Source organism: Myxocyprinus asiaticus, chromosome 23 (genome assembly GCF_019703515.2).
Source record: "Myxocyprinus asiaticus isolate MX2 ecotype Aquarium Trade chromosome 23, UBuf_Myxa_2, whole genome shotgun sequence".
Taxonomy (NCBI): domain Eukaryota; kingdom Metazoa; phylum Chordata; class Actinopteri; order Cypriniformes; family Catostomidae; genus Myxocyprinus; species Myxocyprinus asiaticus.
Genome location: NC_059366.1, coordinates 27731992 through 27744605, shown reverse-complemented (window position 1 = coordinate 27744605; position 12614 = coordinate 27731992). Strand labels below are relative to the sequence as shown.

Genomic DNA, 12614 nt, shown 5'->3' with positions numbered 1-12614 from the left:
CCGCAACCAGGAATAACACACGATCGGAAAGGCATCTTTAGAAAGACGCGTCTTTAAAAAGACGTTCCGTGTGTGCGCTCTTTTAGAGAAATATACTCTTTTAGAGGGGAAAAACGCTCTTTCAGAAAATATACTCTCTAGTTTTTCTGCCGAAGCACCCAGGGGCGTTCTCTGCAGTGCACCAGTGCAGAGGAGGGAGAAGCCGCTGAAATGCGCCGTCAGATCCAGCTGAGGTGAATGAACAGTGCTATTCAGCTCAATGAGCATGACCGTTCGGCTCTGAAGAGAAAATCTGAATGAGTGGTTGCATACCAGCTCCTTTTATACCCGTATGTCCGGGGGAGTGGCATGCAAATACCACTCGCCAATTTTCATTGGCCTTTTATCAAAGACCAGGGGTGTCTCGGGCTCCCAAGAGTGACCCCTAGTGTCACTACATCGACACCAACGTCGAGTGAGTGACAGATAGGGAACTAAAATTGATATTTCCTACTGATACACTAAAAGCAGAATATATAAAATAATCATTTTAAGACAAATTTAAGACTTTTGCACAGTACTGTATGTGTAACAGAAGATTGGCCAATACAGATTCAACTGTTGAACTGGAACTTAAAAGGGGCAAACACACCTTTAGTGTACAGTATACCATGAATACAATGTATGTGTATATTGTGAGTGCATGCCTGAAGTGTGTATCTATCCATCCACCTGGAGTCCCAATATTACGTAGCATTCAGAGGGAAAGAGCTACCATCAGTTAATTATCATTTAAATCTCACTGTTGTGTAATCATTCTTAAATGCTTCAAAATTATACATCGTAACAATTACAGATTACAACAACATTATATGAGAATATCTAATTACATCACTTCTGTTCCTTGGAAACACTGACACTCTGAAAGTGACATGTCCTAGGCTGCTATCCTGAAAAGTGGTTCATTATTGTGGTTTGTGAAGTATCTGTAGATGGGTTAGGGTTGCAGGTACATTGTACATGAGTCAGATCACAGACCCACGCAAGGACCAGAAAACCTCACACCTTTGCCACACAACATCTGTGTGAGTGTGAGTGGGTGAGTGGATGTGTGTTTGTGTGTGTTTACACATGTGTATGCCTGCAGCAGGGGTGTGTGTCTTGTTTGTGCTGGCATGCATGTTATTGTGATTTTTTTTTCCATATAAGCCATAGCCTGGACACTTGTCAGAAATAATTGACAAGTCTGAACATCACATGCTACTGAACATGTCTCCACCATACAGCCCTCTGTGCTCACACTGTTGTGCTATGGACAGTACAGGCTACACTCTACATAATCTATGCTGCACCTTAAACTGCAATCTAAATGCTTCATCCTACACATAATACACTACACCCAATACTCTACTCCTAACACATTCAGCCTGATCTCACAGTTAAATCGGAAAGAGTAGGTCGACATTTCTTTAACAAAAATCTGTATATGCTTAACGAAATTTAAAACACTGCCACCAGTGGCCAAAGCGGTAAGTGTTGTAGGGTGTATAGTGACATGTGAGCTCCATTTATGTCCAGGAGAGGTTGCCAAAAGCTAGTTGTGAAGCGTGTTCCTTTCAGCTGTACAGGATGTAATACAGTGAAGAAGAATGCATATTTTAAGGACTCTACCCCCCAACCCAAACCTAAATCTAACCATTAGTGGAGTAAAAATGAAATGTTAGGGGGAAAAGTGCAACCCCCAAATCACGCTTATCACTGATTAAGCGCACGTGATTACTTCCTGGTTTCAACGTGGATATAAGCCATGTGTCTCTAAAGCTGCTGATGCAACATGATGCCAGTTGAGTCACATGGGTAGCTAAACACACTGAAACCAATGCAAAAATGGCTGGTGTGAAATGTCTCATGTCAGTGAGTCAGCATACTGTTGCCGATCCTAGGGTGCCGGAACTTTCGGAAACAGCATGCCGACTTCCTGTGTGATCATGTTGACACGTTATACTATACACATTAAACACTATTCACTATACCCTATACAATATATACTACAGACTACACACAACACACTTTACTGTACATTGCACGCTACACATTATACTTTACATACTATAATCAAACCCTACACACTATACACAGCTTCCTACAAATTACTTTCTATATACTTTACACTCCATGATACACTTTACCCTAAATACTATAGGATACACAACACACACTACACATTACACACAACACACTATACTATGGTTGAACATTTTCAGAAATATCCTTGATCAACAATCGTTGACATTAATTAATGAAAGTTACTTAATTATTAACTTGAAACCAGATTAGACATATTTATTAAAAAAAACAACAACTATTGAACTATTAAAATGTTAACACCTAAAAATAGACAATTTATTAATCGCTAACAACCAGTTTTGTACCTTCAACACTACACTGCACCCAAAGCACTAGACACCACACATTATACCTTATACACCATCAACACAGTTTAGTCTATTACATTACTCTTACAACACTGTAAGCTACACATTATGCTCTGATTACATTTTTTTTTAAATACTCATCTTTAATTTGCTTTACTGTAAACAGTATAGGTGTGTCCCAAAGACACTTTATACACTATGCACTTACAAAATGCACTACGCACTCAGCCATGTAGTGTATGAATTTTCAAAGTGTAGTATCGTCCCAAATGGAATACTTAACTGTTTTTTACTACACTGAAGCGTTCGCCGTTTAACAGCTGATGGAAGTGACGTTTCAAACCCAAGTGTTGATTTGCCGCTAGCTTTAGCGTGCTATCCACCCTCAGTTAAACACATATATCTCAATAATATACATATTCACACAGCATGGTATGATGGTAAAGCATTTAACTCACTTTTGTAAGGTGCTGTCTTCACAGAAGTTTCGCTAATTGTCATGTTCTCCGTTATTTACAATTGTTTTGCCAGATAACCATCGCTGCCAGTAACTCCGCCCCTTCCACTATGTACTGCAAGCCGTGTGCGCTGAGTGCACAAAGTGTCCAACATTCCACACTCTGTTTTGACTGTTGAAAAAGTGCATCATCCAGGTACTCGTAGTACACTTCTGCTTGTTGCATTTTCAGTGTAAACATACTACTCGCACTACTTACACTTCAAAATAATATAAAATAGTGCAGAAGTGTGTGGTCTGGGATGCACCTTATGTGCTTTCTATACTATGCTGAGTGCACTGCACAGAACAAGCGTTCAACCCTCAGCACCCACACAAAACACAATGTGAGTTTTACATCAGTGCGTTTTCAACACCATCTACTCAATACATACTATTTCATCTGCTCTTATCTTACTGGTTGTCTGCATCACAACAAAAATGAGACTAGACTGAACCACTCTGACTCATTCTACTGTAAAGATGCCTGGACTTACTGCACCACTAAAATGTACCAACTCAGACCAGTTACAGTACAGAAAGTGGTAGAAAGGTCAAAATGTCAGAAATTGCAATGCAAGTAAAAGCATTTTATATTATGCCTCTACATGGTTTGTTTTCCCACAACTTGCTTTTGGGAATGGTTCTGATAACTTGAGGTTAACATTTGAGAGATGAGACAATTACAGTCCAGTTTAAGTCTGACCCATCTTATTTCATCATTAAAGATTAACACAGATTTCATGCAGGTGTGGGTGATACCTTAATGCCTGTAAAACAAAGAGTTAACAGTGCTTCCAACATAGCTACATTGACAGACCATTGTTTGGCTGCATCCTTAGATTATGAGCAGATTATGGGAATTTATGTCTGATTACTGATTACGCTAGATTATATGTTTTGATGTGTGGTTCTCGTGCATGACCAAAGGCAGAAATATTCTGTTAACTGGGAGAATTTGCAACATTGTACAATGTTATCTCTGTGTTTATTTAAAGTAAAAATAAAATAAAATGTGCATTCAAACCCACACGCACATGCTCAAATACACCCTTAGAGAAGGAGAGCAATAGATGCTGATATGCAGCGACACATCGTGTGTAGCAGGCTTCGTCATCATTGCGCTGAGTAATTTGACATTTATCCACACCCCCCCACCCCCCTCAACACAATGATCATGCCTCTTGCTCCAACACACCAACAATATACTGTATACTGTAATATAATGTGTAATTTTCACAATGAGTCATTAAAGGTATAAACAACTTTCTAAAAAAAGGGATATAAATATTTGCACTCACCGCAACTATTTCTTACTTTCTTCTTTTCTCTGCATAATCAAGCCTTAAATATGCACTCACTGATAGGTGAAGTCTTGTAAGGTTATGCTCTTCTATAAACCAAGATAATTCCTCTGCAAAACCTAACTTATTCAAATGTGTGAACAATGTGTTTGTATGAATTTGTCATGCTGCCATGTTCAGAGGCGACACAATGCATTCAGACATCAAAGTGCTTGAGAGAGAGAAATAATACAGCTGACTTTTCCACAGTGAGCCTGATCAGCTATCGTGTCAAACTTGCCAAAATAGATCAGACAGTTCCAAGTAAAATAGGTAACTCACATTGAGCCCAATACATCACACAGCTAAAATAAAATAATGGTGTAACAAAAGAATCTGAAGGAACATTCAGATAATTTTTTTGTTGATTCACCCAATGAATCCCTTGATAATTATTTATTTTAACATATGGGCCTATATGAATATATTTTGAATTTGTATCTTAAATGATTGTACAAGGGACCGGCCAACTCTCTCAGAAAGGAAAATGGCTTAATAAACATACTAAATAATGTCTTAATGAAAATGTAAAAAGGTTTCTCTGATGGTAAGGTTTAGTGTTAGGGGATAAAAAAAATATAACTGGCTCAGTATAAATGCAATAGACGTAAATGGAAAGTCCCCACCATGATTGAAAACATTTGTGTGTGTGTTAGAGTTAGTATGATCTGATATATGATGTGATGTTTCAAGCCAGACGGACAGATAACATACACACCATCCTTAACTCTGCTGATTTAATAATTTCCTTCTAAATGTGCTTTTTCCTACCACACACACACACACACACACACACACACACAAAGTCTTGCACATTCTGACCTTCTCTTGTACATGTGACAGAGCTGCTCGGGCCTGAACATCCTCCTGAATCCACATTATCACTGTCCTCTGCCTGTCACACTGTCTGCAGGCCATTCTTTATTTAGTTACATCAGAGTGGCATCGCAACAATAAAACACACACTATATAGACACACTCGACTTATACATGCATGCTTTATTTAACTTCGAACAGACACTCTGGTAATATGATGCAGAATGCTGTAATAGAAGGGCAGAGCTATTCCTATAGAAAGCAGAGTGGAACAATATTACATACAATACACGATTGAGTGTACACACATATGAATACACAAAAGCACACTAAGACACTTTTATTGTAGAGCTTGCAAGGCAACACAGTACTGATATTCCTCAAACATCCTACTTAGGGTTTGTTCTAAACCCCTAACCCTAAGTTTTAAACTTCAGCAAATAATTCACAACCAGACTCTTTTCAAATGTTGTTTTGTAGATGGGTGTGCTATCTATTTGTTTGTTTTTTTTTCTGAACTTTATAATTGTCTTCTTTCTTGCATATATTTGCATACTGAATTGTGATTGGCCTTGTCTTCCTTGTGTACATGTAACCATTATAGCCATATTTACACTGAACAGTGACTATGTTTTGATTCTAGCAGTCAACAGAATAGAAGAAGTGTGCTGAGTGTCATGACAAAATTATGAAAATAGGCCTCAACGGTGTGAAAATTGTAATAACTTTAAAACATCCATAGAATGACTGCAAACATTTTTAAAAGAGTAAGCATTAAATAAACACTCTATAGCTCGGTAGATGACAAAAACGTCTTTTTTTTCCCCAACATGGAGATGTTAGGTTAAAATGTACATGAATGTAAAAGGGAAAATGCATTTAGGTGTTGTGACAAATCAGCATTTAATCACCATTTCAAGTTTTTCACCATTTTAATCACTTTTGTCTAAAAGTACAAATAAACTACTGTCTTAATAAATATGAGGTAATGGAAACTGCAAGTATAATAATTACAGTATACAAGATAAGGAAATGCTGTTTAAAATAGTTTTAGATGAAGAAAGCGTGTCACATCGCAGGACACCGCTTGAAAATGTATGTCAACTATCCACATAACTATGTGTAAATGTTTATGAAGTGCAATAAAATCAATGAAAATTAAAAGCTAGCTAGAATATGTGCAAAGGTGAATAGAAGTTACAACATCAATGAAAATCAGGTAGCTACACCATTGTGAAAAAAATATATTATAAAATTACATATTTTGAATAGGGCCAATACAACACCTCAAATATATATATATATATATATATATATATATATATATATATATATACACACATAGACTCAAATCTTTTTTACCTTTCAAAAAGTGTTTGAAATTAATGATTACGTTGTTTATCCTCTTATGTATTCAAAGTGCAAGTAAAGTATTTTAATACTTTTTAATTGATGGCTAAACCACATGAAAATTTCAAAGTCATAAGTTTTTCTAAAATGTATAAAACCAAATTGGACACAAAGATTAGATTTCTAAGAACTTTACACAAGTGTTTAAACTAGATTTTTAAAATATTTCTTACTTTTAACACCTGTGACAACCGTATTTGCCAATGACCCAGATCTTTGTGATGAAATGGCAAGCACAAAAGTGCCACAACTCTTTAGTAAATTCGCCCCTGGGTCGGCTGCTCTGTCGAGGCTTCAACGAATGCAGTTTAATTTGGCAATGTATGCAATGGAATAGAAAATAACATTTTTCAACACGACAGGCCTGTTGATCCATCTACCAAAATCAGTTCTAAATATCACCATGCAAACTCCTAAAGTTCAGCAAAAATGGAATTGAATCATCTAAGAAAAAAAGAGGCACAAAATCCAGCACTGGGTGTGTATGTTTATAGGAGAGAGGAACAAAAATGGAGGGAGAGAGGGGGAGAAAGAGTGAGTGACATGGCAAAAGAGAGACACAAAAGGTGTTTATAACTGCAATATTGGTGTTTTGGTAAACCACACAGTAAGCACATTTTTCAGTGCTTTCTCTAGCCTGATTGTGCAAATGCAGCTCAAAAAGCCTGAGAAAGAGATCTGAAACCAAGCCATTGAGATGAGGGAGGTGTAAACTATAAACAATTGCCACTTGAGAGCAGAAACGGTCTGTACTGCAGCTGCACAAATCCTTCCTGTGAGAACACTGACCGCATCCATGTGTCCACAGAGGGCACTCCAGGATTCATGCAAAGCCAGAGGAGGTCTGTCATGTTAGCAATTTCGCATCAGTAGAGAAACATGAATACGACTGACACAAATGGAAGAAAAATCCTACTCCCGCCACAAAATGTTCACTATAGAGGAGGACAAAGGCTTTTATTATGTGTGCAGAACCGAAAAGGGCAAGTTAGATCGCTATGCAGCTATCTGTGAACAGCTGAAGAAAGTTCAAGTAGAAAGGGGTTAAATGACTGAGTTGTGACCGGTGTGCAGTGTTTGTTTTCTGTGTATGCATGTGTGTGTGAGTTTGTTTGTTAATGTGTGCAGAGGGCAACTGCCTGCCTAACCGATGATATGGGCTTCCCACTGATTAAAGGGGTCATGACATGAGGAATCACATTTTCCTTGATCTTTTGACATATAGGAGGTCATTGTACTATAAAAACATACTGTAAGTTACAGAACTGAAAACTTCCTCCTTAAAAGAAAAAGAGCATTTATTTAAACCAGGCTCTAGAAACGGGGCGTTTGGAATTTGTGGAACTTGTGACGTCACAAGGACCAAATACATTTGCATATGACTGCCTCCAGCAAGACTTCAACGCCTATTTTTCATCATTGCACCCTTGGCCCCACCCACTGGTGCTCAGACGGTCACACTCACACAGGTGAAGAGGAGAGAAGGCCTGTCATGTGAGATTCATCCAAAGGGGACTTACACAGGACATCTTCATGTGCCTATCTGGATTTAAATGTTTTTCAACATAAACCTGCACTAGATGACTTAGACCGTTATAATTAATCTTGTGCCACTTTTAAAAGATGCAATGTCAAGTTAGGACTCTAAAAAGGAGACCCGCATCCTGTTTCATCCTGCTATTCTGCTGTTTTGAAGGTGTCCTCGACCGTTTTTGCACCCATCTGTGCTATTTTTAGTTTTTAGTCTTTTGTACACATGCACTACATGGACATCTTTAATCATTTCGATGTGTTTCTGGCGATGTGCGGCCCATTTTAAGAGCTGTGTGTAAACAAACACGGAAGATGTGAGATGTCACTCCTGTGAAGACCAGCGTCTCTGCTTTGGCCTATTGAAGCCATTGAAGCACCCAACATCACCATGGACTGTATTAAATTTTCGTATTCAGAACATTTCAGCATGCATTTTATGTTTTTGGCTCATATCAGAGTGGACTGCTTGTGAACCAGTCACAATCTGATATATTTTTTGCAAAGGAACTGAAAGATGCAGCAGTTAAACACTACCGGACCTGTGAGTCCACAGTTTAATTCACGAATATTTCAAATGTCACAACTGTTTGATATCTGATGTGCTTTAGAGAACATTTTTATACATTCAGATGAAATATGTTGGGTATACGTTATGTGTTAACCCTGAAACTAAGTTTGATAAATTATAATATAAAGTTTGTTCATTTTCTTTCGACTGAGTTTCAAATATAGCTGTATTTGAGGGACTGCATGATGTTAGCCAATCAGAACAGAGGCCTTTACAATGAAGTCTTAAACGGCCAAATAGCTTTAAACTGTGCTTTTCAGACAGAGAGCAAGAGGCAGGGTGGAAAATCATCATATATTATTAAATTATGACTGTTTTGGTGCAACAAACTTTACTGACATTATAAGTGGACCTCAGGGAAGATAATAGAATTATTAAAAAAATAAAAAAAAGAGTATGTCATGACCCCTTTAAAGGGATAGTTCACCCAAAAATGAAAATTCCAAATGTTCCAAACCTGTATGACTTTCTTTCTTATGCAGAACACAAAAGGATGGTTTTAATGAATATCTCAAACTTTCAATTCAATGGCTGTGGACTCCTTAAAAAGGACTCATGTGACTTGTGCGTCATATTCCAAGTCTTCTGAAGGCATTTGAGAAATAACTCAAAAGTGAAACAATTTTTCAGTGAAAATCTTGACGTCCCTTGCATGTTCATGAGCACTGTAAGAAAACCTTGTTCACAGAGGCCCACATGTTCACGTGAGAACTAAACAACTCTAAAAACAAGTTCTCACATGTTCTTAGTTAGTGTTATACTTGGGACATTTGCCCTAGTGGCCACTAAAGATTGCTAGGTGTATTTAAGACTTTTAGTTTGTAGTTCTGTGTTTTCCTTGTCTAGTCTTGTGATATCCTATTTCCCTCATATTCATGTGTCTTGTACTCATTGGTTTATTGTCTTGTTAACTTGTTATCAGTACTGTTTTGTTATTGGTTCCTGTTTAGTAGTCTTGTTATCTTGTTATTAGTTAAGTCTTGTCATTGGTTGTCTTTGTCATGTGGTTCCCTTGTCAGTGTATTTAAGCCCTCATGTTTGCTATAGTCCTTGTTGAGTATTGTTGGTTGTTACACTGTTTCCATGTCCAGTCAAGCTGATTCATAGTTAAGTCTAAGTTTATAGGCTAGTCAAGTTCTCGTTCATGTTTGGTTTCACCTTTTGGATATGTTTCATGTTTGGATACCAGCACTGTAAATAAAACTGCACTTGGGTTCTACACTTCATCTTGTCTTCAGCCTGCCAGTATGTTACACTTAGCTTCTCTTCTAGCGCTCATGAATTTGTTGCGTTCCACTTGAAGTTAATACGGTTTTGCGACATGAGGGTGAGTAAATGATGACAATTCTTATTTTTGGGTGAACTTTCCCTTTATTGCAATAGGTTTTTGCCTATTGCAATAAAGGTTTGGGCTTTTCATGTGATTTATTCTTTGCTGTTTTTGTATCCCCTTTTCGGCATGTTTGGACTGGCATAATGGGACACTTGTAACAATACATTTATAATTGAACCCACAGCGCTACTCTGTGATTTTTACTGTTTAATAGTGCTTTTGAGATGATTACATGCAACTATCATCCCTGTTCTGAAAAATAAATTGCTGTGCTTGTTTAGAGGATGACAATTTCACGTGATGGCACCCACTGGCATATGGGACACCCTATGATATGAGCCATTCTGATATTCAGGTTAGATTTTCCTATCTAGAAACATCTTTTTCATTGCACAAGGCACAGAAGCTGCATCTATTGTATGTATTTGCACTAGAATCACAATCACAGTTAACAATGTATCACATTCAAATGTTGATTCTCATGCACAGCTGACAGAAAACAAAACACACCGATTGTCATGGGGGAAAAAAATGTGTAACATTGTGTAAAGGTACTATAGAAACCGCTTTTGGCAAGTCAAAGAGGAAGTGAAGAAACGATACATAAAAAGAGAGAACTGAGGTAAGAGCAGGTTTTTTTATTCATCTGCCAGGGCGTCCGTGTGTAGTCAGATTCTCACTGTGAGTTCTACATACGCTCTCTGCCGTAAGCCCAATGCCAGCACAGCTCTCAAAGGTCAGGTCACATGACTCATCTGCTGGCCAAATGTCCAACTGGGTAGAAAGAAACAGGAGTGCACCTCAGGAACTGAGCATGCTATATGAAGATGATGGCAGAGCAGGTGGCCTGTCACAGCAAAGGAGAGGACATTGACACTACTGGACTGGAATCTTTCTTTGCCACATACAAAAGTCTTTAAATTTATGCTGAAACCATCACAAAAAAAAAAATATATATATATATATATATCAAACATGTATAATTTGTTATCTACTACAATCTATCCTAGCATTGCATTTACTGAGTTACAGTAACTTGTAAATTATCAAAGTGATAGAATTTTCATTTCGGGGTGAACTATCATTACTCGCCCTCATGCCATCCCAGATGTGTATGACTTTCTTCTGCAGAACACAAATTGTTTTTTTTTTTTTTTTTTTAGAAGAATATTTCAGCTCTGTAGGTCCATACAATGCAAGTGAATGGTGATCAGAATTTTGATGCTTCAAAAGGCACAAAGGCATCATAAAACACCAGAATCATATGGATTACTTTTTAATCCATAGCTTCAGAAGTGATATGATAGGCCTGGGTGAGAAACGGATCAATAAAGTCCTTTTTGCTAGAAATTCTCCCTGCCCAGTAGAGGGCGATTATGCATGAAGAATGTGAATCACCAAAAACACAAGAATGTGAAAGTGAACGTTAAAGTGGAGATTGACTGAGCAGGGAGAACTTGTAGTAAAAATTCTTAAAAATATTGATCTGTTTCTCACCCACACCTATCATATCACTAAAATCATAAAAGTAACCTAAGACAATCGTAAAAGTAGCTTAATCCATTCGACTCTAGTGGTTTAATGTCTTCTAATGCGATATGATTGCTTTGGGTAAGAAACAGTTCAATATTTAAGTCCTTTTCACTATAATTGTATATTACCGGTTGCTATCCAATGTGCGTCGATGAGGGGATCCAGTTTACGCAGCCTCTCGTAGCTCGATTTGTTTACAAGAGAACTCAGTTCACAATCTTCATTGGTTTTGCTTTCATTTGAACATAGCGCACGTACGTCACGCAAGAGACAGTGTGAAATGGATCCCCTCATCTGGGATGGCATGAGGGTGAGTAAATAATATACTGGTTCAAAGGCCAGGGTTGTGAGGGTTACTTTTGAAATGTATTCTACTACAGATTACAGAATACATGCTGTAAAATGTAATTTGTAACGTATTCTGTTAGATTACTCAAGGTCAGTAACGTATTCTAAATACTTTGGATTACTACTTCAGCACTTGTAGATTTTTGCACTTGTTTTGACTATAAAAAAATCTGCCAGTACAGTAAAGACAAAATACACATGTTAAAAATGCATTCTCTGAAAAACCTAAATATCTTATTAAGTGTTTCTAAAACAAGATAATCAAATTGATCTTTTTTTAAGGATTTTTAGATATTTTTACAGGAAAACAATTTTTTTTTTCAAGAATATATTTGCCCTAATATCAAAGGTCTTACTAGAAAAAAAGAAATTATGATCCAACGTGAATTTTCTTGATAAAAAAAATATGATCGTGCCTGGTAACGTGCATGTAAAATGGCTAGAAATAGCATTTTAGCTTGGCGTAAAGCTGACAATTTACACAAGGTTTATTTCTATTTCTTCTGCTCTAAACTTACTTGAAATGTACTTCTCTGTCTGCTCGTATGAATGTAATACATCATAAAGTGTTTCACCGCTGTTCAAATGCACTTTGGATCGCATCATTATATGTATAAATGACTAAATATTAAATGAAACAAATGACAATAAAATGCAAAGTAATCTCTTCAGTAATCAAAATACTTTATGAATGTAACTGTATTATAATTAACAATTTAAATTGTAACTGTAGTGGAATACAGTTACTTATATTTTGTATTTTAACTATGTAATCCCATTACATGTATTCCGTTACTCCCCAACCCTGTCAAAGGCCATA

The 12614-nt window shown here is 37.1% G+C and overlaps 1 protein-coding gene and 1 long non-coding RNA gene across 5 annotated transcripts in view; one reads left to right on the top strand and one right to left on the bottom strand.

Moving 5' to 3' along the window:
• Positions 1-12614, bottom strand: part of LOC127414343 (sodium/potassium/calcium exchanger 3-like) — a 127913-nt gene that overhangs the window by 77688 nt on the left and 37611 nt on the right. The window lies entirely within an intron of this gene.
• LOC127414351 (uncharacterized) overlaps positions 9836-12614 on the top strand; it is a 31303-nt gene continuing 28524 nt past the window's right edge. Inside the window, exons 1-2 of the long non-coding RNA XR_007892783.1 lie at positions 9836-9907; positions 10195-10268. This is a non-coding gene — a long non-coding RNA (uncharacterized LOC127414351). The remainder of the gene's footprint in view (positions 9908-10194; positions 10269-12614) is intronic.